At 35.2% G+C, this 27159-nt stretch overlaps 1 long non-coding RNA gene across 1 annotated transcript in view; it reads right to left on the bottom strand.

Annotated features, from left to right (window-relative positions):
- The window catches only part of LOC131279905 (uncharacterized), a 32992-nt gene extending 22833 nt beyond the window's left edge, over window positions 1-10159 (bottom strand). The window contains exon 1 of the long non-coding RNA XR_009187403.1: window positions 10081-10159. This is a non-coding gene — a long non-coding RNA (uncharacterized lncRNA). The remainder of the gene's footprint in view (window positions 1-10080) is intronic.
- Window positions 10160-27159: the final 17000 nt, after the last annotated feature.

Below are 27159 nucleotides of genomic sequence, written 5' to 3'. Positions count from 1 at the left end.
GCTTATATCATTGTTAATCATAATATAAATACGTAATTTTTACAATTTAGTTAAAAGTGCTGTATTGTATATATGGCTCCATATTACAAGGTTCAAAGGAGCATACCTTGGCTGAAAGTTGAAATCAAAAGAGGCAAAATCAAAGAGGTTTTCCCATGTAGAGTGGACTAAAGCATGAAAATGTATAGATATTTATGTTGTTCATGAATGGTTTTATGTTCTTGTTAGGTTCAATTATGTTCCGTATCTATTGTAAGTGGAAAAAATGTAAATAAATTGCAGTAATGTGGTTCAAAGTGGATACACTCAGTCCACAGGATACACTGAGGAACAAAAAAGTGGAGATGAAGCCTATGAGCAGGGGACAGAGTGGGTAAGAAGGAAAAGGCCCTTAATGTGACAGTTCATCTGGGTGTTCAATCGGAATAGGTTTTGACCAGACTTCTGCAAGCCTTTACCGCATTTATGGAGCAACATCAGGCAGGTTACAAAGCATATGTTCAAAGGACTATTAATAGCTCTTGGTTCCTAGAATACAGGATACAACAAAGGTTGGAGGGAAGGAAATTAGAGATAAAGCTAAAGAATTAAGAAGTTCCAGATGCAAATCCTGGAAAATACTTTGGACTTTAACTTCGGTGTTATATCAAACAATGGCCCTTGGGCCAAATCCAACATTTCCCCTTTATTTGTAAACAAGAGTTCTTTGGAAAATAACCACCACATCTATATATTTGCATATTGCCTTTGTCTGTATGCATCCTATAACTGCAGAGTTAAATTGGAATGAGACTACATGGTGTGTCAAACTTAAAATATTTGCTCTCTGGGTCATTACAGGAAAATGTTTTCTGAACTCTGCTCTGGGCATGTAAAACTGTTGAAAGATTTGAGCCCAGGATTTGCATGACAGGTTTTCCCTTTCAAGAAGTTGGGTTTGGTAGCAGTAGGAAGATAGATTGGAGGTGGCAAAAGACTAGGCTGGCGTGTACTAAGTGCCCTATATTTGTTATGTCTATTCCCTTCCTTCTCTATTTTTTTTCCTGTTTTATCCAACTAAACTCTATCGTACACTGAAACTACCTGATACCTTAGCATCATGTACATTACATTATTTATGAATAATTTCATGTTACAGATTTAGGGAAAAAACTGAGTTTTACAACAGCTATTTCTAAAAGTAATTCATGATATATGATTTATAAAGCCTGAATGATAACAAATATGCCTTTGCAAGGTCATTATATGTATTTTATATAAAAACAGCAGCAGTGATAGATATTCATTGTGCATGCATTGCATACAAAGGGTTTTGGTGGGTATAAACTTAATATAATGAGATTTCTCCATGTTGAAGGGTATGTAGAAGATAAAAATATTTTTGAAGCTATACATTATTCTAGCTCAAGATTTCACAATCACAACACTTTTGGCATTTTTGGCCAAATAATTTTTCATTTTAGTAGGCTGTCTTCTGCATTATAAGGCATTGAGCAGCAAACCTGGCCTCTACCCATTAGATGCCAGTCACATACTCCCCTCCTCCACTCACTCAGCCTTCCAGTGGTGATAATCAAAAAGGTCTCCAGACATTACCAAATTCCAAATGTCCCCTGGGGGAACATAATCCCTGCCAAATGAGAAGTACTGACTCTACTTCCTTTCTGTTCTATGTTCTCACGAAATATTTCTTTGATAAAAATAACAAAAGATCAAAAATAACAATTTTTCAAGTCTTGGAGGTTTTTAATCAGAAAGCTGAGATCGCAGGCTAATGGTAGAGTGACGATAGATTTAGCTTGTGCTGTGTCTAAGTCTCTTCCTGAAAATTGACTTCATGTTGTGACATTTTCAATTCTTGCAAAATTCGTCACAAAAACGAGGTATCAGAATTTCAGTTGTCTCATTTTTACATTCCTCCACTGTAGTTTCTTGACCTTTTCAGTATTCTAAGCAAGATTTTTAAAGAGTCAACCATTTTCTTCTCTTCCTATTAAAAAGTACAGTTACCTGTTGCAAAGCCTGAAATGACTGGCCAACTGAAATGAAGAATTTTAAAAAGGTCAAAATGGTTCAGAGTACCATATATTTTACAGTGTTTATTAAGTGTTTTGAATGTGTGCCACAATAATTTTTTAATAAGTTATAAACCAATGGTAAAACGTAAAAGAAAAAAGAAAATAAAAACTAAATTATTGCAAGTCCAATTCATGCTCTTCCTAAAGTTGGTCTAAGTTGTTTTTAAAGCCATCGATCACCTTGTGGACATCTTAGTGCATTTGGAATTTATATAATCCCATGTCAGAATAATAATTTTTCATACTGTTGGGCAATTATTTATAGTTTTTCTGAGCCCTGAAATACTTACATCTTTGTGAGTCTACTTAGCTATACGGAATTTTCAGACAAAAGGTAAAACTCATTCAAATAAGAGACATTAGATTTTCTGCTTCTTCAGCAACACTGCAAGAATTTCCACTTAACAAAGTGTCAGCATCAGCAATACCATTATCAATGGACATCTGGTATTCATTCTCATGTTCATAGGCAGCAAATATAAGGTCCGGTTTAGCATATTCAGTGAAGTAAATGTGTTTGAGAGGGATATTGGAGGAGGTGGATGAGCTTCTGCACTCCTTTTGAGTTAGAACTGAATTTGAAATTACTTAGATATTAAAAAGCCAAATGCATCAGAACACAAGACTTGTGCTAGCATAGGGATTTTAAAAATACAATATTTGTGACATATGTAAATGACAGGAATTCTTGAATACAACAATCATGTAAAATTGCATCTATTCTCTTTGTATTTAGTACCTGAAAGTACCGGGGGACACAGCTGCTGCCTGAATACTCAGTTGTACAAATACTGAATTGAAACAAATAGTAACAATTTGATACCAAAATGCATTTTCTACTTGTAGCAGGTGAAATCAATTTACAGGTCTCATGGGAACCAAGGGAGGGGAGTGGTAAGAATAATGGAAACTAAAGCAAAATTTGTGTTGGCATCAGTTTAGTTATGTGTTGAAAGAAAATAATTTGACTCTTAAAATTGACATTAAAATGTTTAATAATAAAGTTATGTTTGACATATAGTCAACATATTGCATCTGCTAAGGCTGAGATCTGACAGAAGTTAATATGGTCTGTGTGTATTTTCTGTGAGTTAAGTCCAGGGTTTGTCCATTAGAGGAATCCAAATTAGGAGTTCCAAATTCTGGCTTCAAATTTAGGTTCTGTGTATTTTTCACTCATTACTTTAGCACTACATCGTAGTGCCAAGTAAATTTTCTTTTGTAAAATGGTGCTAATTACAGATACATTAATTTTAAAAATCCATGGAATTTCACTACACAGTTAAACCATGAACTTTAATTATAATACAATTATAAAAATGTGCTTTTATCAATTGTAGTCAAAGTTCCACATCAATGCATGGTGTTAATAATAGGGTGATCTACATGAGAATTCTGTGTTCTATGCATGATTGTTCTGTAAACCCCACAACTTCTCTGATAGAGAAAAGAAAACCTCTAACTTTGAGAAGATATATTGAATTAATAGAATTATTTTACATTAAATACTTAGATTTATCTAGTGATATAAGAGTTAACAATATGAGTACTCACACACTTACAAAAAATGTTAAATATCTACTATCATGTTCATGTGATAAACTGAGAGAAGGATAGAAAGATCTCTCAATCTTTCTGCCTTCAAGAAGTATATGTTATAAAAGAATAGTTAAGACAAAATGGAAATACTCTGTACTTTGTTGTGCTTTAATCTTTTTAAAAACAATATTCAGTTATTCAGTTACTTATCTTCATTCTCTTCAATCAATATTTTATTCTTATTTTCCTTAGCACATATATATTACTTTGGAATTCCAAAGTTACTTAATATCAAGGACTGTTTTTGCTTGGCCTAGAAAGATTGAAAAAAAATAGTCCTTGATATTAAGTAACGTTGGAATTCCAAAGTAATATATATATGTGCTAAGGATTCATGAATGCACAAAGAATGGACTGTTGTTACTGCAACTAATTTCAGAAGTGAAAACTTAAATTTAAAGTGATTAAAGGATTGTTTGTAATTAAAAATCAGAGATTAAGACTCAAATTAAAATCATCTTCCTCTCAATTCAAAACTTTATCCAAGATACTATTTTGTAAGATATACTTACACTAATTAGAATTCAAGCCAGAAATCAATGATTCATAAGAGATAAAAAGTATAATAGATGTTAAAAAGAAGTAAGACAATGTTATTAGAGCTAAACTAACTAAGCAAATACTGTCTTTTAGTATAATAAGTGAAAAATAATTGGATACCAGTATTTCTCTAACCTTTTTGAGACTATATGAGTATGTTCAATATGGGTAGGTATATGAATGTAATGTATTGGTGCATATATATGTGTGGGTACATATATAAAGCTAACATGACTTTAGAGATTCATGATAATGATAATACACCCAAAACCCTGCTTTGAAAAAAATGCGTGTGCATACATGGAGTCAAGAACCTCTTGCAATAACACTAAATTCTCCCAAAGATTTGATACACAATTTGAAATCAATTATAGAGAAGATAACTGATTACTACATGGATCATGACTTAAACAATTTTACTAATATATTCTATTTTTACAAGGTCACTTTGCAAACTGAGCATATTAGTCAGGGTATTCCAGAGAAATAAAACCAACGGGATATGTGTGTTTGTGTATATAGTCTGTATATATATGGATATATGGATAAAAATACAAGTATAGGTATAGATATAAGTATAAGTAAAGTATCTATAGGCATAGAAAGATAAAGTTAGAGGTATAGATTTAGGAAGAGGTATAAATCAATATAGATATTTATGTTATTATTTGGCTAATATCACCATAGAGATCGACAAGTTTGAAGTCTATAGAGCAGACCACAGGCTGTAAACATTTAAAAAGGTGATTCTGAAATCTGGCACATCCAAAGTCTATAAGGCAGAGTTCAACCTGGAAACTCTGATGAAGGTCAAGTTGTAGTCCCAGAAGTTGACTGGTTGAAGAAGAGGCAGAAACGTTCCTTTGTAACTTCTGAAATCCCAAATTCTTGCTTTAAGATTTACAAATGAGTAGATGAGGAGATTGTTGGAAGCAAAGGGAATGGTAGGGATGGGGCCTGAAAGGAATTAGCAGTGTCCAGGCATTCCATTAAGTTTTCATCTGGTAAAACAATTAATCTCATCAAATTGAGGCATGTGAGCTGTTTCCTCAGGGGAGGCAATTACAGGAGTTACTTGAAGACACTGCTGGTTCAGTTTTAGACCACTACAATTAATTGAATATCACAATAATGTGAGTCATTTATTTTTTTGGTCTCCAAGTCCATATAAAAGTTATGATTATACTAGATTGTACTCTATTGTGTACAATAGAAGTATGACTAAAAGTAATGTATATAACTAAATTTAAAAATACTTCATTGCTAAAAAACACTCACCATCATCTAAGCCTGTAATACATTATAATCTTTTTGGTGGTGGAAGGCTACTGAGTGGTAGGGGTATTAGTTGTTGAAGGTTAGGGTGTCTGTGGCAATTTCTTAAAATAAGACAGCAATGAAGTTTAACTCATTGATTGACACTTTCACAGAAGAGTTCTCTATAGAATGTGATGCTGTTTGATAGCATTTTACCCACAGTTGAACTTTTTTCAAAATTGGAGTCAATCCTTTCACACCCTGTCACTTCTTTATCAACCAAGTTCATGTAATATTCTAAATATCTTGTTGTAATTTTAATAATGTTCACAGCACGTTTATAGGGAATAAATTCCATCTCAAGAAACCATTCTTTTTGCTCATGCAGAAAAAGCAACCCCTTATCTGTTAAAGTTTTATCATCAGATTGTAGCAATTCGGTCACATCTTCAAGTTCCACTCCTAATTCTGACTCTTTTGCTATTTCCACCACATCTGCAGTTACTTCCTCCACTGAAGTTTTCAGGTCCTCAACATCATCCATAAGGGTTGGAATCAACTTATTCCAAGCTCCCATTAATATTGATTTAACCTCCTCTCATGAATCTTGAAGTTTGTAACAGTATCTAGAATGGTGAATCATTTTATAGAATATTTTGAATTAACTTAGCCCAGTTCTATCAGAGAAATCACTATTTCTGGCAGCTATAACCTTACAAAATATATTTCTTAAATAATAATACCTGAAAGTTGAAATGACTCCTTGATCCATGGGCTGCAGAATTGATGTTTTGTTAGCATGTATGAATATAATATTTACCACATTGTACATCTCCATCAGAGCTCTGAGGTGACCACATGCCTTGTCAATGAATAGTACTAGCTTGAAAAGAATTTTTTTTTCCCTGAGTAGGAGGGCTCAACAGTAGGCTTTAAATATTCAATAAACTATGTTGTAAAGACATGTGCTGATATCCAGGCTTTGTTGATCTGCATAGAGCACAGGCAGAGTAGATAACAGCATAATTCTTAAGGGCCCTATGATTTTCAGAAAGGTAAATGAGCATTGGCTTCAACTTATAGTCACCAATTGTATTGGCCCCTAACAAGAGCATCAACCTGTCCTTTGAAAGTCTGAAGACATTGTAGCTCTCTAGATGACATCTTATTCCAATAAAAGACTGTTTCATCAACATTGGATATCTGTTTAGTGTAAGCCCCTCCTCAATTATCTTAGTTAGATCTTCTGTATAACATACTTCAGCTTCTACATCAGAACCTGTTGCTTCACCTTAAGTTATGGAGATGGCTTCTTTCCCTAAACCTTATAAACTAACCTCTGCTAGCTTTATACTTTTCTTCTGAAGCTTCCTTACTGCTTTCAGTCTTTACAGAATAGAACAGAGTTAGGAGATTGTTTTAGAAGAGTCTATGGCTTAAAGGAGTGTTGTGGATGCTTTGATCTTTTATCCAGACTACCAAAACTTTCTCCACATCAGCAAAAGTCCATTTCACTTTCTTATTTTTCATGTGTTCATTGTAGTAGCACTTTTAAATGTCTTTAATAACTTTTCCTTTTCATTCACAATTTGACTAATTGGTGCAAAAGGTCTAGATTTTCACCTACCACAGTTTCAACCTACCTTCTTCACTACACTTAATCATTTCTAGCTTTCGATTTAAAGTGAGAGATATGTAACTCTCCTTTCACTTGGACACTTAGATACTATTGTAGGAATAATAATAGGCCTATTTTCAATATTATTTTGTCTCAGAGAATGGGAATTTCAGAGGATAGGGAAAGAGATGGGGGTCAGCCAGTCAGTGGAGCAGTCAGAACACACAGTTAACAGTTAAATTTCCCGTCTTATATAGGTGGCATTTGTGGTGCTCCAAAACAATAAAAAGAGTAACATCAAAGATTAAAGATCACAGATCATCATAACAGATACAATAATAATGAAAAAATTAGAAATTTTATGAGAATTACCACAATGTGACTTAGAGACAAGAAGTGAGCACATGATGTTTGGGAAAAGGCACTGAAAGACTTGCTTGATGCAGAGTTGCCAAAAACTTCAATTTGTAAAGAATTGAAATAATTCAATGCAATAGCTGTGAAGCATAATAAAACACAGTGTAGTAAAATGAGGTATGCTTATGTAGGTTTATGTGGGAAAAAAAACCTCAGAAGTATTTAGTGGCTCATGGTTCCCACAATTATCATGATCAGCCCACATATCTCCATTCCAATTTTCAGATCTCATTCCTTCCCAATGAATGCCTTCTCATTAACAGCAAATTCCCTGCAAGGTTGGGAACTCTATTTGCATTATAATTCAGATAGTTGCACAATGGGACTCTGCATTTGGTTTTCAGAAATCTCAAGTTTGTGGCTACATAAATGTTATGGATAGGCTCATGTGCCAACTTGGCCAGTTAATGGTGCCTGGTTGTTTGGTCAAGCACACACTGGTCTAATTGTTACTGAGGACATTTTGTGCACTTCTGTAAGATGACTGCATAAATGGTTGATTACATCTATAATCAACTGAGACTATTGCCTTAGTCAATGAGAGATATCTCACCCAATCAGTTGAAGGCCTTAAAAAGAGAAGTGATTTTAGCAGTCAAAGAGACAATTTCATCTCTATTTCAGCCAGCCAGCTTCTCCTGGAGAATCATCAAAAACTTTCACTTGATTTCCCAACTTGCAGCCTACATTATAGAATTTGGGTTTGTGCAGCCCCAAAGTTTTTTGAGACAATTTTACAAAATCTCAGAATATTTACTGAAATCTCTGACAGTTCTGTTTCCCTAGACAACCCTAACTAATATAGTTTGGTACTGTGGGTGGTTCCTGGGAAACAGAATTTAAAAAATAAAATTAATAAATTCATTCTGGAGTTTTGGCAATTGGCTTTCTACTATAATTAGACACAAAGACAGTAATGACTCTGTTTCTAATAATCAAGACACCACTTATAGTCCATGGTGTGGGTTGGTGTATTAGTCTGGATTCTCTAGGGAAATAGAATCAACAAGAGATATCTGTCAATATTATGTGATTTTATAAGAGCCTCTCACACAGCCATGGGGATGCACAAGTCCAGGTTTTGCAGGTAGGCTGCAACCAGGGGCTCCAATGAAAGTCCAATGAAGGTTCTTCATGAGTTCTGGGAGATACTGGCTGTCCAAAGGTGAACTGGAAAATTCTCACTCAATGCTGGAATCACTTCTCCTTTTAAGGCATTCAACTGATTGGGTAAAGCACCACTCATTGCTGATCTCCCTGATTGATGTAATTATAGCCAGCTTTCTATGATTTACCACTGCTGTAAAGTCAATGGTGACTAAAGTCCATAAATGCCCTTGTATTACAGTTAGTCCAATGGTTGCTTGACCAAAGAACTGGGCACAATTACCTGGCCAAGTTGACACAATAGCCTAACCATCAAAGTTGGCAAGAGACATATAGAAATTATCACCACTGGATATAGTCACTCACATGCTTATAAGAGGCAAGGGTATAGGTGTTTTTGAAAATTGAGTTTTGTGGAGTAAAGATATAATGATGTTGGCGAGTTGTACCTAAATAAGTTGGAAACAGTTATATATATATATAAAAAAAAGGATGAGTTGAAGGCTTAAATTTGCAACTCAAACACTGCATGAAAGATGCAACAGTTTCTATATGTACCTTGAAAGAACGTATTATTTTATATAGCCACATATTTGAAATCTCTGAAAACCAGACCTAGAGTCTCATTGTGGGAGTTGCAGAGCTAGAATGGAAACAAAATTCACAATGCTCTAGGGTGTCTGCTGTTTGAGGTCAGTGATTGGAAAAGACTGGGCTTCTGAAAATTGGAATGGGGAAATATAGGTTGTTAATAATGGCAGTGGTGACAATGAAACCCTACATTCTGCTGAGTCTTTGCCAGACAAACATGCAATGGCCTGCCCTGAGAAAATAGCCACTGGACCTCCACCCTGCCCTGAAGAAACAGCTTTCTGAATTCCAGTATGCCCTAAGGGGTCTGCAATCCAAATTTCAACTGAAATTAATCCTGTTTAACCAGATGAAACTACAATGGAATGCTGTGAGGTAATTGACTTGCAAGAACTTCTAATCATTTTCATTATTCACCCCCACTAATCCTCTTTTATTCTAGGCTTATAACTAGACTGAAGGTCCAACAGGCCCCAAAATTTAAGGTGAGACCCATGAGAAAGTACATTATACTTCAAAAGAATGGCATGAGTTTTTTCAATTTATATGGATAGTAATCACGGGAATGTATGTGGAAATAGATATTAAGGGTATGGAATAATGGTGGAAGGAATATAGAATTGGAACAGGTTGAATTTTTTAATATAGGTGTACTAAGGAGAGATTTTGGATTTAATGTTGTAACTTGAGGGGTTAGAAAGGGTCCTAACAGTTTGTTGGGGTGACTGACAGAAACATGGACCAAAAGATTGCTGACATTGCCTAGTGTTAGAATGCCATAACTGCCCTGGTACAATGTAGATGATGTGATCCAAAGGCTTAGAGAGACTGGAATTCTGGTGTGGATCTATAATGTAAGAGCTGATCACCTACCCTGGGAATGTTCAGAAGATAACACCTTTCACCAGGACTGTGAGGAATACATTTGTGAGAATAACTCCATCTTTCTTGATGAGCCCTGTGATTACTCTACTCTGTAGGTCAGATATCACCATGGAAACTGATGTCACTGAGTTGGAATCCTTAAACATAATGGTGATGATAAGGTCCTGGGTTGACAGAAGTCAAGTGGCTGTACTTATTCTCCAACGGTAAGGTGGGCACGTCTACCATAATAGGCAGCAGACTCAAAGCAGCAATCAAAATTGTCTGAGTCACAGAGGTCTATAACATTGTAAAATAGTCATGGAGTTCCTAGATGTGAAATAGATGAGTAATCTACTAAATTCCTACTTGATCTGTATAAGCAAAAGTGTTCTAGGTCAAGTGAACAAAAATCTAACTTGAATTACAGAAACAAAGAGCCATGGTCTCTTAACTGATTCCCAGACTTGAGACAGTTTACAGACCTGGAGCCCCTTAAATGAGGGAAGGCCATGTCCCCTTGGAGAACCCTGTCACACTGTTAAAAATATATACTGTTAATCTTCCTCCCATGCTTCCCCAAAGTGACCTATGGCCTTTTACTAGAGTAACTGCTTTGGAGAAAAGGAAATGATCAGACATTTCAGTGATTATTAGACACTGGTCAGAAGTGACATTAATTCCAGGAGACTCAAAACTTCACTGTGGTCCATCAGTCAGAGTAGGGGCTTGTGGAGTTCAGGTGATTGATGGAGTTTTAGCTCAGTTACATTTCACAGAGGGTCCCCAGAGCAGTTCTGTGGTTATCTCCCCAGTTCATATTGCATAAGTTTAATAGATATACTTGGCAAGTGGCAAAATCTCCACATTGGTTCCCTGACTTGTGGAGTGAAGGCTATTATGGTAGGAAAGTCCAAATGGAAGCCACTAGAACTGCCCTTTCTGGCAAAATAGCAAATCAAAAGCAAAATATTGAATAACAGTGGGCATAATGGATATCCTTTTCTTGTTCCTGATCTCAGCGAGAAACTTTTCAGTCTTTCTCCACTGAATGCAGTATTAACTGTGGGTTTTTCATATATGCACTTAATCATATTGAGAATGTTTCCTTCTATTCTTACCTTTTGGAGAGTTTTCTTCAAGAAAGGATGCTGGATTTTGTCAAATGCTCTTTCTGTGTCAATTGAGATGATCATGTGCTTTTTATTCCTCAGTTTACTAATGTGATGATTGATTTATTTTCTTATGTTGAACCATGCTTGCATACCTGGGATAATCCCACTTGATTGTGATGTATAATTCTTTTAATGTGCTATTGGATTTGATTAGAAATTATTTTGTAGAGGATTTTTGAATCTATGTTCATTAGAAAAATTGGTTTATAATTTTCTTTTCTCATGTTACATTTATCTGTGAGGTCTAGTTCATTTATTATATTATTCAAGTTCTCTTTTTCCTTAATGATCCTTTGTCCAGCTGTTCTATCTAAAGATGAGAGTATTGTACTGAGGTCTTTAACTATTATAGAGACATTTATTTCTCTTCAGTTTTGCTAGTGTGTGCTTCATGTACTTTGAGGCACCCCAGTTAGGTGCATAAATATTTAACATTGTTATTTTTTAGTGAATTGCTCCTTTTATTAATATATAATGTCCTTCTTTGTCTCTTATAGTGGTTTTATATTTAAAGTCTATGTTGTCCAATGTTAGTATTGCTTCTCCAGTTTTTTTTTTCTTTCAATTTTTTAGAAGGTACTGGGGATTGAATCCAGGGCCTCATACATGTCAAGCATTGAGTTCCACCCACCCCTCTAGCTCTTTCTATCATTGCTTGTGTGGAGTACACTTTTGTAATCTTTTATTTTTAGTCTGTTTGTGTCCTTGCATGTGTGGTGAGTCCCTGGCAGACAGCATGTAGATGGCTGTAATTTTTAAAATCTATTCTACCAGTCTGTGTCTTTTGACTAGGGATTTCAATCCATTAACATTTAATATTATTACTATAAGGGCATTATGTATTTCATCCATTATATCTTTTGACTTTCCACTGGCCTATCCTACTATTTTCTTTCTTTTTACCCTTTTGGTTACCCTTACTAATAATCTTCATTTCTACACTCTTCTCCAGGCCTCTCTCTTATGTCTTTTCCTGTAGGTTGCAGCAATCCCTTTAATATCTATTGTATATCCAGTCTCTTGGTGATATACTCTTTTAGTTTTTATTTATCTGTGAAGACTTTAAAGTTATCCTCAGTTTTGAAGGACAATTTTTCCAGATAAGCCCTTCTTGGCTGGCAGTGTTTTCTCTTCCAGAACCTTTGGTATATCATACCACTGCTTTCTTGTTTCCACAGTTTCTGGCAAGAAATAAGTAATCTTATTTAGCAATTTTTGTATGTGATCAATTGTTTTTCTTTTGCTGTTTTCAGAATTCTTTCTTTATCTTTGGCATTTGACACACTGAATAGTAATATTCAGAACATAAATATGATACATGAATAGTAGGTCTATTCAGACATTCTGTTTGCCCTTCTTAGATATTAATATTTATGTCTTTCAAAAGATTTGGGAAAATTTCAGTCATTATTTCTCCAAATGTTCTTTCTGCTTCTTTTCCATTCTTTTCTCCTACTGTGACACCTATAATACATGTTTGTGCATTTTACATTGTCATTGCATTCCCTGAGACCTGTTCCATTTTTCCCATTATTTTCTTTTCCTGTTCTCCTGTCTTTTCAAATTCAGATGTTATGCTCCCCAAGTCACTTATTCTGCTCTCAACCAATTCAAATCTGCTATTATATGCCTCCAATGTACTTTTAATCTCTTCCATTTTGCCTTTTTTTTGCATAAGATCTGATACTTTTCTTTGTAAACTTTCAAATTCTTCTTTATGTTCAATCAGTGTTTTCTTAACATTCATTCGTTAGCTAGTCCAAAAGGAAAAATCCCATACCTTCTTACACCACCTACTGTTGTCTCTTAGAACTGATATAATATCTTCTTAGCCATTGGTGCAAAATCTTACAGTATTGCTGTTAACTATAATCCATCAATTGCATTAGTTAAAATGTTCCCATGTTCCACAATATACTTCATTATAGGTAAAGGAATAACATTTTTCTACTTATACTATTAACCACAGTCTTCATCCACCACCAAAATCACTTTGTTATACAGTCCCTACATTATTCTTTAGCTTCCTTTCAATTGAAATATTATATCAACAGTCTTCCCCTTTCAGTCATAAACACATTTATAAATCAGCAGTGTTGTTAATACTCACCATAATGGATTACTATCAACTCTATTCATTTCCACATATTTACAATCAACATTACTAAAAATTCTACATACAATAAGCATCAGTTCCCATTCAATTTCCCAGTAACCTATACTCTAGAGTTTATCTCCATGAGTTTACTTATCATTTGAGTTCTTATTAGTGACACCATATAATATTCGTCCTTTTGTGTCTGACTTATTTCACTCAACACAATGTCCCCAGGTTCAACCATGTTATCATACACATCCAGATTTCATTTCTCCTCATAGTTGAATAGTATTTCATTGTATGTACATACCACATTTTGTTTATCCATTCATCAGGTGATGGAAATTGGGTTATTTCCATATCTTAGCAATTATGAATAATGCTACTATGAACATCAGTGTGCAAATGTCCATTTGCATCCTTGCTTTCAGTTCCTCTGAATATATTCCTAGTAATGAGATTGATGGATTATGCAGCATTTCTATAGTTAATTTCTCGAGGAACCATCAAACTGTCTTCCACAAAGGCTGCACGTTTCTACCTTCCCACAAACAGGAGTTTTCCTATTTCTCCAAATCCTCTCCAGCACTAGTAATTTTCTGGATTTGTCATAATGGCCATTCTGTAATGTGGAAATGATGTCTCACTGTACTTTTTTATCTGCATATCCCTAATAGCTAATGATGTTGAACATTTTTTCATGCTCTTTTTGGTCATTTGTATTTCCTCTTTGGAGAATTGTCTATTTAAGTCTTTTGCCCATTTTTTAAAGTTGTGTTTCTTATCTTTTTATAATTGGGTTGTATAATCTGTTATCAAAATGTGCTTTCCAAATATTTTCTTCCATTGAATAGGATGCTTTTTCACTTTCCTGACAAAGTCCTTTGAAGCTCAAGAGAGTTTGTTTGTAGAGTTCCCATTTACCTATTTTTTTTTCATTGCTCATACTTTGGGTGTAAGGTTTAAGAAACTACAATTTACCACAAGATCTTGAAGATGTTTTCCTAGATTTTCTTCTAGGCATTTTATGGTTGTTGTTTTTATATTTAGGTGCTTTATCTATTTTGGGTTAATTTTTGGGTAATGTGTGATTTAGGGGTCCTTGTTTTTTCATTTGGATATGGCTGTCCAGTTCTGCTACACCATTTGTGAAATAGACTGTTCTGGCCTAGCAGGGAGGGCTTAACAGCCTTGTCAAAAATCACTTTGCCATAAACTTGAGGATCTGTTTCTGAACACTTAATTCTATTCCACTGGTTAATACAGCTATCTTTAGGCCAGTGCCATGCTATTTTAACCATAATTAGCTAGGTAAAATTCTTTAAACCACAAAGTTGGACATGCATAGCAGCATTTCATCATAAAATAGAAATGCATATATGAGATAGGGCTTGAGTGGGTCTTGAAGGAACAAGTACACAGGAAAGTACCCCAAATGCCCATTGTCACCACTCCTGCCCCATTACCTTCTCTTTCTGCCCACAGCTATGCCCTCTTGGGGAGTTCCTTAAACTCAATTGACTGAGGAAGGGAAAACTCAGCCCTGATTTACAAATGGTTCTGCACAATATTCATATACTACCCAAAAGTGGACAGCAGCAACACTGCAGCCCTTTTCAGGGATGTCCCTGAAGGATAGTGGTTAGGAGAAATCTCTTTCTGGGCACAGCTTTGAGCCTTGCATGTGGTTGTTCATTTTGTTTGGAAGGAGAAATGGGTCAAGGTGCACTTGTACCCTGATTCATGGGCTGTTGCTAATGGTTTGACTGTATGGTCGGCAAACTGGAAGGAATATGATTGTAAAATTGGTGACAATGGAGTCTGGGGAAAATGTTTGTGAATTGTCCTTTCTGAATGGGCAAAGAAATAACCATGAAAATATTTGCATCCCATGTGAATGCTCACCAGAGGGTGACTTCAGCAGGTGAAGATTTTAACAATTAATTGGATAGTGGTCCATTCTATGGACAGCAGTTAGCCTCTTTCTCCAGCAACTCCTAGCTTTGCCTGATGGGCTTATGAATAAAGTGGCATGGTGGTAGGGATGGCGCTTATGCATAGGTTTTATTCACCTTTTCCTTCACAAAACTCTGCTTAGGTATCAAATATCCTGTCATCCAAATCCTTGCTTCTTATAATCATTTTAGTAAAAGTATCCAATGGTGATATTTGCTTATCTTTATTGCCAGTTCACACCACCATGGACTATCAGTGCTTTTTTGATCATTGGAAATAGAATCATTGGTGTCTTTTAATCTGATCAGATTAGAGAACCAATTCCAAAACCCCAAAACGAAGTCAAAAATCTTATCTTTAAGATTTTACTTCTCAAGAACTATTCTTAGTACCAAAATCTGAATATATGAGACCTCTTCATGTGAATGAGGGAATTGGTACATCCAAACTCTGATGAAGGTGAAGTAGTACTTCCTAGGAGAAAATGGCTGGTTGAGGAAGATGCAGAAATGTTTTCTTTCTAATTTCTTTTTTTTAAAGATTTATTTATTTATTTATTTATTTATTTATTTCTCTCCCCTCCCCCCCACCCCGGTTTTCTGTTCTTTGTGTCTATTTGCTGCGTGATCTTTTTAGTCCACTTCTGTTGTTGTCAGCGGCACGGGAATCTATGTTTCTTTTTGTTGTGTCATCTTGTGTCTGCTCCCAGTGTGTGCTGTGCCATTCCTGGGCAGGCTGCATTTTCTTTTGCCCTGGGCAGCTCTCCTTATGGGGCACTCTCCTTGTGTGGGGCTCCTCTACATGGTGGACACCCCTACGTGGCACGGCACTCCTTGCACATCAGTGCTGTGCATGGGCCAGCTCCACACGGGTCAAGGAGGCCTGGGGTTTGAACCGTGGACCTCTCATGTGGTAGATGGATGCCCTAACCACTGGGCCAAGTCTGATTCCCTCTTTCTAATTTTTGAAATCCCTTTTATTTACTTTAAGACATACAACTGATTGCATGATGATAGTCCACACATGGCACATAGAATCTCTTTTGTTGATTGTAAATACAACCAACTGACTAATGATATGAATCCATCTATAATCTTACCTCAAAATAGAGATCAGGCCAGTGCTTGCATGACCAAACAAAAGGACACCATAACCTAGATAAACTGGGACATGAAATCAGCTGTCCCTGTGGTAATCAACTGGTTGATTCACATATTTTGTAAGTGATGACAATCTAAAAAAGTGTATTAAACAAGTAGCAATAGCAAAGTAAATCACATTGTATATACATAATAAGCATTTATCAGATATAAGTCTTTTTATCAGCTCTTGTGGTCTGAAAATATTTCTGAACTTAGAGCTTATGGTCTAGGGAAACATTGAAAACAACCTTAGATTGACCTTCAGGCTATTTGTAGATCATTCTTCCATCTAAAACTCATAAAATCTCAATTGAATCACTTTCATGCTTGGTGTTATGATCTGAAAAATGAATCCTTTAGGGAGTGGATGTGGCATAAGCGGTTGAGTGCCTACCTCCCACATGAGAGGTACCAGGTTAGTTTCTGGTGCTTCCTGAAAAACAAAAACAAATAACAAGAAAAAAAAACAACACAAAAACCTCAGGGAAGCTGATGTAACTCAGTAGTTAAGTGTTGGCTTCCCACATATGGCTTCCCCCATACAAGGTCCTGGGTTCAATTCCTGGACCCTGATACCCAAAAAGAACCTCGCACACACACACACAAAAAGCATAGATTAAATCTGATGATCTCTAACTCACTCCATTGCAAATATGAAATGACTATGTGATTCTGTGGAAATAGTTTTTTTTTTCTTTCCTGATTTACTGTAACAATTGAGAGGAAGTAGCATAGTGTCACAAACCCCTCATTTTTTAGAAAGCTTACTTTTGCTGTATATACATATTCAGTTCTTTTCTTCATTTAGCTCATTTTCACTTTGTTTTCCCTATGTTAACTTCAAGTAAACATCAATGACAAACTATATCCAGGACATCCAAGATTGTTGTTTGTACATTAAGGCATCTTCTTGGTTCTTTAGGGCAGAAAATATAATAAGATTATCTCTCCTTGCACACATACAAACAATATACACATTCACACATTCCACCTCATCAATAATCTTGAAAATGTGTGTGTGTGTGTGTGGAGAGAGAGAGAGAGAGACCTGTTATTTTTACTAACAAGCTTGATTTATTTTTCTTTTGCTATATAAAAAATTCCCTTTCTGAAGTCATTCTCTATCTACTCAGCAACATTCTATAATATTAAATAATACTACATGTGGTACACTTTTGCTTAAATGCCTTATACAAACTTCTGTACATTGTGGATATATAGTGTACAGTTATAACATGTTAATCAATTAAGTATGGTTTTTCTAATTCTATATAAAATATTTTCCACTGGGCCCTTTGTCAGGAAGTTGACCTTTAATTATAAAGTAATTTGAAAATTTGTTTCAGTTTATGATACCTTCTTCCATGGGTATATCTTGATAAGCACTGCACGTGTCATATTTAAAACAAAATTGAGAAATGATTTAGTGTTCTTTCAATTAGAATGATGGTATTCTAATATAATATGATTTCAAATTTTTCAAGAATTCTTGAATTCTTTTATTAAATTATAATAAATTACTCAGTATTGACTTAATACACTAATTAACTATACAATAATTTAAAGAAACTTAAAATAATTACCAAAGCTTTTACATACCTGATGACAATTTATAGACAATTATTACTTTGAATTATTATAATAACTTGATGTGTCCAGTGGGGTGACTAGAAATGAAATAAATCTTATCACATAATTCCTGAAGTTCCAAGAAATATTATGAAATTTGTGAGGAATGTTTTTCCTTTCAGGTCACTGTGGTACCATTTAATCATCTGCCACTTCATTGTGCTAAATGATGCCCTAAAGTAGAGAGAAGACTAGCCCAAAATTCTAATTTATATTGTGATAGCAGTTTACTCACCTGACAAGTGCTGAGCTGTTGGATCCAATTCTGAAATACCAGCAGATTTATGCAAGTGTAATTGATCACAAATGAAAGCTGCAAAAAATACCCTTTTTTTTTCACTTCCAAACATTATGTCCCTATTCACTAATGCATAATTTTACGAATCAGACACCTTATTAGGACAGAGGGACTTTGTGTGACATTATAACTCCAAGGCTCTTTTTCAGTATTTATTATGCGATATGACTCAGACTTTTTAAAAAATTCACATGTTCTCATGGAAGATAGATTAAGATTCTGAGAAGACTTTCATTTTTCCTTACAGCCTTAAAACTGTATAACCTTTATTTTTATACAGCTTTTGCATGATGAATAATTTTTAAAAATAGAGAGAATGTGATGCATTAAAATATCAGTATAGTGTCTTGCAAAGAATTCTAAGCACATATTTTGTTTTAAAGAGACCTTTAGAAACTAATTTAGACTTTGCCAAAACGGTGACAAGTGCTGGACCATTAGCACTGTTCCAGCTCTCTGGAGAAGTAGTACCATTAGTATCAATTTCCTAATGTGCCTGATAAGGCATTTTAGTGTAATATTAAATATATTCTTTCAAACATTCTTTTGGGGCCACTTTAGAAAATGTAAATGAGAGCATCCAATGAGTGATATAACAAGTTACTCTGGTCAAGACTGTTCAAAAGTTTTGGCTGGTCCAAGGGGACAATTGAAAAGGAAGTGTGCTATTTGGACGGTAATGAATGGGAGAGTTGGAAAGGTTGATTCCCTTAGCTTTCATTTAACCTTGCCTAAAGTCTGTTTTTTACATTGATCTTCAAAACTTCTCTATATTCCTCATGCAATGCAATTTCTAGGGATAAATAGAATTACGGTATTTTAAAGATGTACAGGAACTTAGTGACTATCTAGTTAAAATTTCTTTTAATTAGAAGTGAAAACATACACTCAAAGAGAAGAAAGGAACTAAGTAAAATATTTTGGAGTTAGATAATAGCAGAGCCAAATCAGAACCAGGAACCTATTGTTTTTCTTCTCTTGAGTCAAAATATCTTTAAAAATAATAAATAACAGTTAAAAAGTTAACATAATGATGTTTCAAAACATGGGACATTTTAAGACAGAAATCTTTATTTCACTAATTGAGAGCTAAAATCATTAAGATTAAAGGATAGAATACCAGTTAAAATTGGGCATACACAGTTAAATTTGAATTTCAAGTAAATAAATATTATTTTAATAAAATATGTCTTCAAACATTTTTATATTATGGGATCTACTTATGCTAAAAAAAGTTGGAGTTTATCTGAAATTTAAACTTCAGGTACATTCAAATATACTTGGTGCCCTGTATTTTATTATTTGCTAAATCTGGAGACCCTCTTCAAGAAACAAATTTAATAGGATTACGGCTCTGTTTCTTCCACCTTCAGTAGTAGACTGGGTAATGAACTTTTGGAATCTGGTGGGCTCTTAACAATTTTTAACTTAACTCTAGCAGGTGGTCTATCCTGGAGAATGATGCATGTGCACTGGAAAAAAGTATGCCCTACTCATTTTGGTATAATGTTCTGTATATGTCTATTAGGTCCAGATCCTTTAATGTGTTATTGAAAATCTTTGTTTCTTTATTGATTCTCTGTCGAGATGTTCTGTCTAAAGGTGATAAGGGTGTTTTAAAGTCCCCCAATATAATTGTAGAGGCATCTATATCTCCACTTAGTTTTTCCAGTGTTTGCCTCATATATTTTGAGCCATCCTGATTAGATGCATAAATGTTTATGATTGTTCTTTCTTCAAATGATTACCCTTTTTATTAATATATAGTGTCCATTTTTGACTCTTATAATAGTTTTACATTTAACGTCTATTTTGTCCTTTATTAGTATAGCTACTCCTGCCCTTTCCTGGTTACTTTTTGCTTATAGAAATGTTTTCCCAGCCATTCGTTTTCAGCCTTCTGGCATCCCTGTGTCTAAGGTGGGTTTCTTAAGGATAGCATATAGATATGCCAGATTTCCTTATCTATTCTGTTTATCTGTGTCTCTTGACTGGTGAGTTAAATCCATTAACATTCGGTGTTGTTACTGTTGAGGAATTACTTACATTAGCCATATTCTCTTTAGGTTTATGTATGACACATGTTCTTTTTATTTCTCTTATCTTTTTAGTTGTTCTTATTCTCTTCTCCAACTCTCTCCTATTTTTTTCCTTTTGACCTACAGAACTCACTTTAGTATTTCCTGAAGTTCAGGTTTCTTATTGGCATCTCTTTAAATTTCTGTTTATCTGTGAATATTTTGAACTTTCCCTTGTTTTTGAATCCCAGTTTTGCTGGATAGAGAATTCTTGGCTAGAAGTTTTTTCTTTTAACACCTTGGCTATGTCATACCACTGCATCTTGCCTCCATGTTTCAACTGAGAAATCATCATTTAATCTTACAGAGCTTCCCTTGTATGTGATGGTTCTCTTTTCTCTTGTTCCCTTCTGTATTTTTTCTTTGGTTAACCATTGTACAATTTGACAAGTATATGCTTGGAATAGACCTACTAGGATTTATACTGTTTGGAGTGCACTGTGCTTCCTGGACATGTACATCCATGTCCTTCCACAAGGTTGAGAAATTTTTGGTCATTATTTTCTCCAACACACTTTCTGTGCCCTTTCCCTTCTCTTCTTCCTCAAGGTGCCTATAATGTATAGATTTGTGTATTTTGTGCTGTGATTCAAATCCCTGAGTTCCTGCTGGACTTTTTCTATTTGTTTTTATCTGTCAGGTCTACTATCTGTTTTGTTTGATTTCAGATGTAGTGTCTTCCACATCATTGATTCTTTCCTCTGCATGTTCAAATCTGTGTTATGTGCTTCCATTATTTTTTTATTTTTTTGTATTGTGCCATTCATCATCATCATATCCATTATCTTTTTATGTATGCTTACAATTTCTTCAGTGTGTTCTCCCAATGTCTTCTTAATATCCTTAATCTCTTCTTTCACTTCATTAAGTTGGTTCACACTATTTGTTTGGAAATCTCTGATTAGTTGTTCCATGTTTTGCATCTCCTCCTGGCTTTTTTGTTTGTTCATTGGACTAGGCCATGTCTTCCTGTTTCTTAGTATCAGTCACAATTTTGTGTTAGTGTCTAGGCATCAGTTTATCCTGATAGGTTTGTTTAGTTAATTAGCTTCTTTTTCTAATTAGGGTTTTATTTTGTTGTTGGTTTTGTGTGTGGTAAGTTTTCACTTTGATACTTCATTCCTCTTATTATAATTCCTTGCTGTTGTCTATGTTCCCTTGGGAGGGGGAGATTAAGACAGGAGAAAAGGAAAGAGGTAAAAAGGGAAAAGAGGAACCATATAAGACCTAGGGAAATATGTAATTAACTCTAGAGGAGTAAGAATTTAAAAAGTGGAGTACAATGAGATGAGAAATCAAATTGAGAAAAATATATAGAATGATGTAAAAGGCCAGAATGATGAAAAGAGGAAAGAGAAAAGGCAAATAAAAAAATAAGTTAAAAAAAGGAGAGAAATAAAGACAAGAAAAATTGAACACAAACAAAAAGAGGTGGAATGTGAGAACAACAGAAAGCTGAAGATAGAAAGATGAAGGAAGGAAAAGAAATAGCATAGGTAGACAAAATTGGTAAACAAAAAAGTGAAACAAAGGGAGGGGAAACAAAACAAGACAAGAGCAATTAATTTAAAAAGGGAGAGGGGAAGAAAGAGAATAAAAAAAGAAAAGAAAAGAAAAACCAACCAACCTACAAGCAAACAAACAAAAACCATGGAAAAACAGGCTTTCCTCTTGGGCCCCTAAGGAGCTTCTCAGGCTACTTATTGATATTCATCAATCAATTACCCTGCAGGTTTTGAGCTGGGTTTTAGTGAGTAAACTAAGTTAAATTTAAAAAGGAACACTTTTTTTTTTTAAGAAAACTAAGAGGTCCAAGAAAATCTAATACAAAAAAATGTCTATATGTTCCTCATCCTGAAGTATCAGCTGGATGTCTGATAACCTGGTGGATCACTTCTCTGAGAAGAGCTGGGAGTAGGACCAGGGACCTCAGAAATTCAAGGTGGGAACTCCTCCACTGAGTTAAACTTGCTCCTTGGGTCAGTTAGCCTTTCAGAAATCTATTAACTTACTTTCCCTTGGGCAGATTAGAATCTTTGCAGTTAACCAGAGTCCTGCCATTTAGACACCTGTCTGTTCTCATCCCCCTTCTATTTAATTGTTTCCTCTCCCAGGTAAGTCGGGCATGACAGCTTGTATGAATGGATATACCCTCCCCTGTCCTTGTCTGGTTGAGCTTTCTTCTGAGATTCAAAGGGGAAATTGGTGATCAAACTCACTGCAAAGAAACCACTCTCAACTCTCTTCCAGAACTTTTTTCCCCCCAAGGGGCCCTAAATAGTTCCTTTAAAACTTATTGATGCTTTCTAAAGCCTGTTTCCCTTAGAGGAGTAGGAATTTTGATAGTTTTCGGTGCTGGACTAGTCAATTGCCTATCTTTGCCCTCTCCTCACCCCAGTTCCTCTCTCCCAGAGTGGATGGGTATGTCAGGCTGCCTGAGCAGATTCCCCTCTCCCCTCTCCCTGGGCCACTTCAGGGACAGCTGGTATGCTCCCTGAAGTTCAAAGAGGCCCCAGGTAACCAAACCCACAAAATAAAATCCCTCTCCACCTTCACCAGAACCCTCTTCCTCCCAGAGAACGCTCCCTTGCACTTAGTGTCAGGTGTTAGTCAGGTGGTTCACAGTGGCTTTTTGCCTGGAGGGTGGGGCTTAGCTGCCCATGGTTTCCCAACACAGGGGCAAAAAGCTCACAGTTTTCCATTGGGCTCTTTATCTCTTTGCCAATTCCCTCCAGATCGATGCCCTGAAGCCTCCTATTCTGTGGGTTCCCAAAACTGCTCATTTAGGTAGAATTTTGTCCTTTCTCAGCTGTTTTGTGTGTGTGTGTGAGAGAGAGCTGGGTAGTATCCATCTAAGCTGATGCCATCATGCCAGAACTCTTAACTTATTCTAATTGAAATTATATTTTGAAATGTGTGATGGTTAATTTCATTTGTCAACATGACTATGTTATATTGTCCAGTGTTTTGCCAAACACTAGCCTGATTGTTACTATGAGGGTATTTTGTAGATGATGCATCAGTTGATTGCATCTACAATCAGCAAAGGAGATCACTATCAACATTGTGGGGATTCTCTTTATCCAGTCAGTTGGAGGTCTGAGAGCCCAGAGTTCTGAGGAAGAATTTCTGCCTCAACTTTGGCACTGGCTATAATAGAATTGTCAGTAATCCAGTTTCACCTAGGGAATTTAGACTCAGGACTTTACCATCACCTTTATGGGAATTTCTAGCTTGAGGCCTGCTCTATGTAATTCAGATTTGCCAGCCCCCATGGTTGTGTTTGACAGTTCCTTATAACAATAAGTTTCTTAAAATATACATCCTGTTGGTTCTGTTTCTCTGGAGAATACTATCTAATACAGGATGGTAAACTATCAATACTATTTAGGGGAGCATTTGTCTCTAATTGACTCATGGAAAAGCCAAGATGGTTAAACTTGACGATTCAGTGGCTAAAAAACTACTGTAAAGATAACTCAGAATATGATATAGAGGAAGTAATGAAAACATGGATGGGGGTCAATCCTCTACCTTGGTTCTGTGAATTGTGTGGTAAGAAGGAAATAGATAGTGGAAGGGAAGATTTCTAAACTTGGGTTCTGACTTCCTTGCTCTAGGTCAAAGACCCAGAATCAGAAAACACATTTAGATTTCGGGAAAATTTGGAAGCAGGAAAAGTTTGTTTATTTTCTAATTTTCTTTCATTTCCATGACCATAGAAGAGACTTCCATGCAGAATGGCCACATGCCAATGTGGGTGTGAATAACCAAGCAATAACAGGGAGAATTGTCTGTCAATGAGTCTGAGGTATACTCCTGGTTCTCCTCTTTCTTTAAACTGTTACAAGGGATTCAGAGAAACTGTGTACCCAGGTAGGTGACAGGTAGGTGATGAGAGGGCAGATGAGCCTAAAAGTACTGTGGTAAAATAAACAGACCATATTATACATTAATTTTGTACTAGAAGTCAACATTTAAGATGGCAAGCTCCAAATACAAGTTATGGCATGTGATTACCGGAAACTAGTTATGATAAGTCACACTGAGCTGTCACCAGCCCAGATATTGCAGAAGATGCCCGTGAGGAACTCCAAGACACTCTGGACACAGGATGCTTCTTTCTTGACTGCAGCTTCAGAAATGCATACACCCATTTCCAATCCTTAATCGACTTAAAAAGTTGGGGAAGAGACTGGAAATTAGAGCACTGAGAATTCATCCAAAACTGTAAGACAATTTAATCATTTAATTTGTAATTTTAATTTAAAGCATACTGTTTTTTTAAATTAATTTTCTGTACTTCTCAGTGGAGTGGAAAGTCATGAATAAGATCAGATTAATTGTACACTAAGAAGCTATATATTCCTTGCACATATGAGATACCGTACATGGTAAAATTTCAATGTTGTGTTCCCGTATAGAATTTATATACAATGAAGATACAGCAAAGACACATTAAAAATAGCTCTTTTACATAATGATTAGGGATGTAGGACACACATCCACCTTGCACAACCCCCAAATACTTTGAAATGACAGGGCAAGTACCAGAAAAGCAGAGATTCCCATCAGTGGACAGTAGGACAAGATAGTATGTCATATCTTTGAAAAATAGTAACCACATGATATTAATGTAAGTACTATGAACTTGACCAAAATGCACACAACAATAAAAATAAAAATGTCTATGTTGACTTCAACACAGTCGATCTAGGAATTAGGGTGTTACATCTGACAACTGAATTCATAGTAGCCATTTAAAATAGTACCCTTCTCTCTCCCCTGGTAGGGCTGTTACCTGTGGGCCAAGGCAGCAAATGAGGGGGTTAAGATCTGATAGGAGATTCACAGCCCCTACTGCCAGTGAAGCTTCAAGAAGCATTAGAACCTTCATTTGCAGATGAATAGCCATCTATACACTCTTGATAACCCTGATGACTGAACATTTTAAAGCCTACAGATGCATATTTATATAATGGTTTTGAGAAGATAGAACCACAAACTGTTAGGCAGAGATTTTCAATTAAAGAAATACAAATTTACATCAAGTGTTTGAGGAAAAGCAACACCCTGAAAATAGGGCTCTAAAGACAGCCACAGATAAACTAACAATTTAAAAAATAATAAATGTAGTAAAGACAAAAATGCTTTGACTTTAGTATAACTAAGTTAGAGTGACTGGAGGGTATTAAATCCATAAAACAAAAGATAGCTATAATAAAAAATCAACTAAAATGTCTTGGAAATAAAAATCTAGGATCTAAAAATTTAAATGGATAGGCTGAAATGAAAAGTAGAATGAATGCAGCTGAGGAGCAAATTATTAAGTTTTGTAGATTAAGTTAAAAGATTTTCTCAGGAAGGTTGGCAAAGGAACAAAGAGATTATTTCCATTTTAATACTGTGACAAATTAGATATTCTGAAATGATTTTTCATTTTTAAACATCTAGATGGTAAATAAATTACAACAAAAATAATTTTAATTATTTTGCTGAACATTATAGAGTATAAATCTCACTCTGGATGATAGTAATAAAAGTATTGTAATAACAACACAGTAGTTAATAAGTGAAACTGTGTTTTCCCTGGGTATTATTACCAATACCAAAAATCTAAACCTTGGAGGATTAGTATCTGTGCACCTGGCAATGGCACAAACTGCCTGAGCTTGTTCAAAGAAAGGGAGCTGAACTTGTCATACCATCAAAAAAATGGAACACACAGTTTTCATATTCTTAGAGTAATCTAGAAACAAAACTATGCTTGTAGACAAAGGGAAGCATTGAGTAAATCAGTCAGTCTATACCATCACTGGGTGGAATAATAAAAATAATTGTTTAAGTTTGGAATGTAAAGTCATAAGCCTATGCTCCCACTGGAATATGATTTTAATTTTCATTACCCACACAACCCAAGAAAACCCAAGTTGAAAAATTAACTAAAGTATTTTAAAGTTGGTAGTATCACCCTGGAGTCCAGCAAAAGCAAATGTAACTACTTTCTGGAGAAAATAATTCTCATTCGCAGCCTCTCAGGATTTCCCCAAATTAAGTTTAGTCAAATATAAGCTCTTCATAAAACATTACCAAACACAAGGGGAAACAAACCACTATGAAATAAAGACAATAAACAGTGGACTTAGACTCCCAAAGAATCTAAAGTTGCAAAGTCCATTTGTAGATCATAAAATAATTATGCATGTAAAAAAATAAAATTCTCTTATAATTTGTAAACTACTTTATGTGGATTGTGGTCGAAAATCCCACTACATGGGTTAGTATTGCCCCAGTAGACTGAGACATGCAAACATAAATCCTCTTTGGATAAATGAATTTTCTAATACATATACATTTCTTCTGCTAAAGGTGGGAAGATATGTATACTAATAGACAAAACAACCCCCATTATACCCAGGTGTGTACACACACACAAACTTTGACAAACCCAAAGAAACAAGACATCATAAGAAACAACTAACAACAACAAAAATTCACTATAATCAGAATTTCGAAGGTTTAAGTATTAGAATTATAAAAGGCAAACACTGAATTGTGTTTTTGTATGTGTATATGTACAATAATTCAAAACATAAAGGAGGAAATAAATAATGAATAAAAAGCAGGACCTTCTAGAAAGGATCCAGTAGATTTAGAAAATAACCAAATAAAACTTCAAAAAATATAAAATTCAATCATTCATTCAAAAATT

The sequence above is a fragment of the Dasypus novemcinctus genome, chromosome 9 (genome assembly GCF_030445035.2).
Source record: "Dasypus novemcinctus isolate mDasNov1 chromosome 9, mDasNov1.1.hap2, whole genome shotgun sequence".
NCBI lineage: Eukaryota > Metazoa > Chordata > Mammalia > Cingulata > Dasypodidae > Dasypus > Dasypus novemcinctus.
Note: the sequence above shows the minus strand (reverse complement) of the source record. Positions and strands in the feature narration are given on the sequence as shown.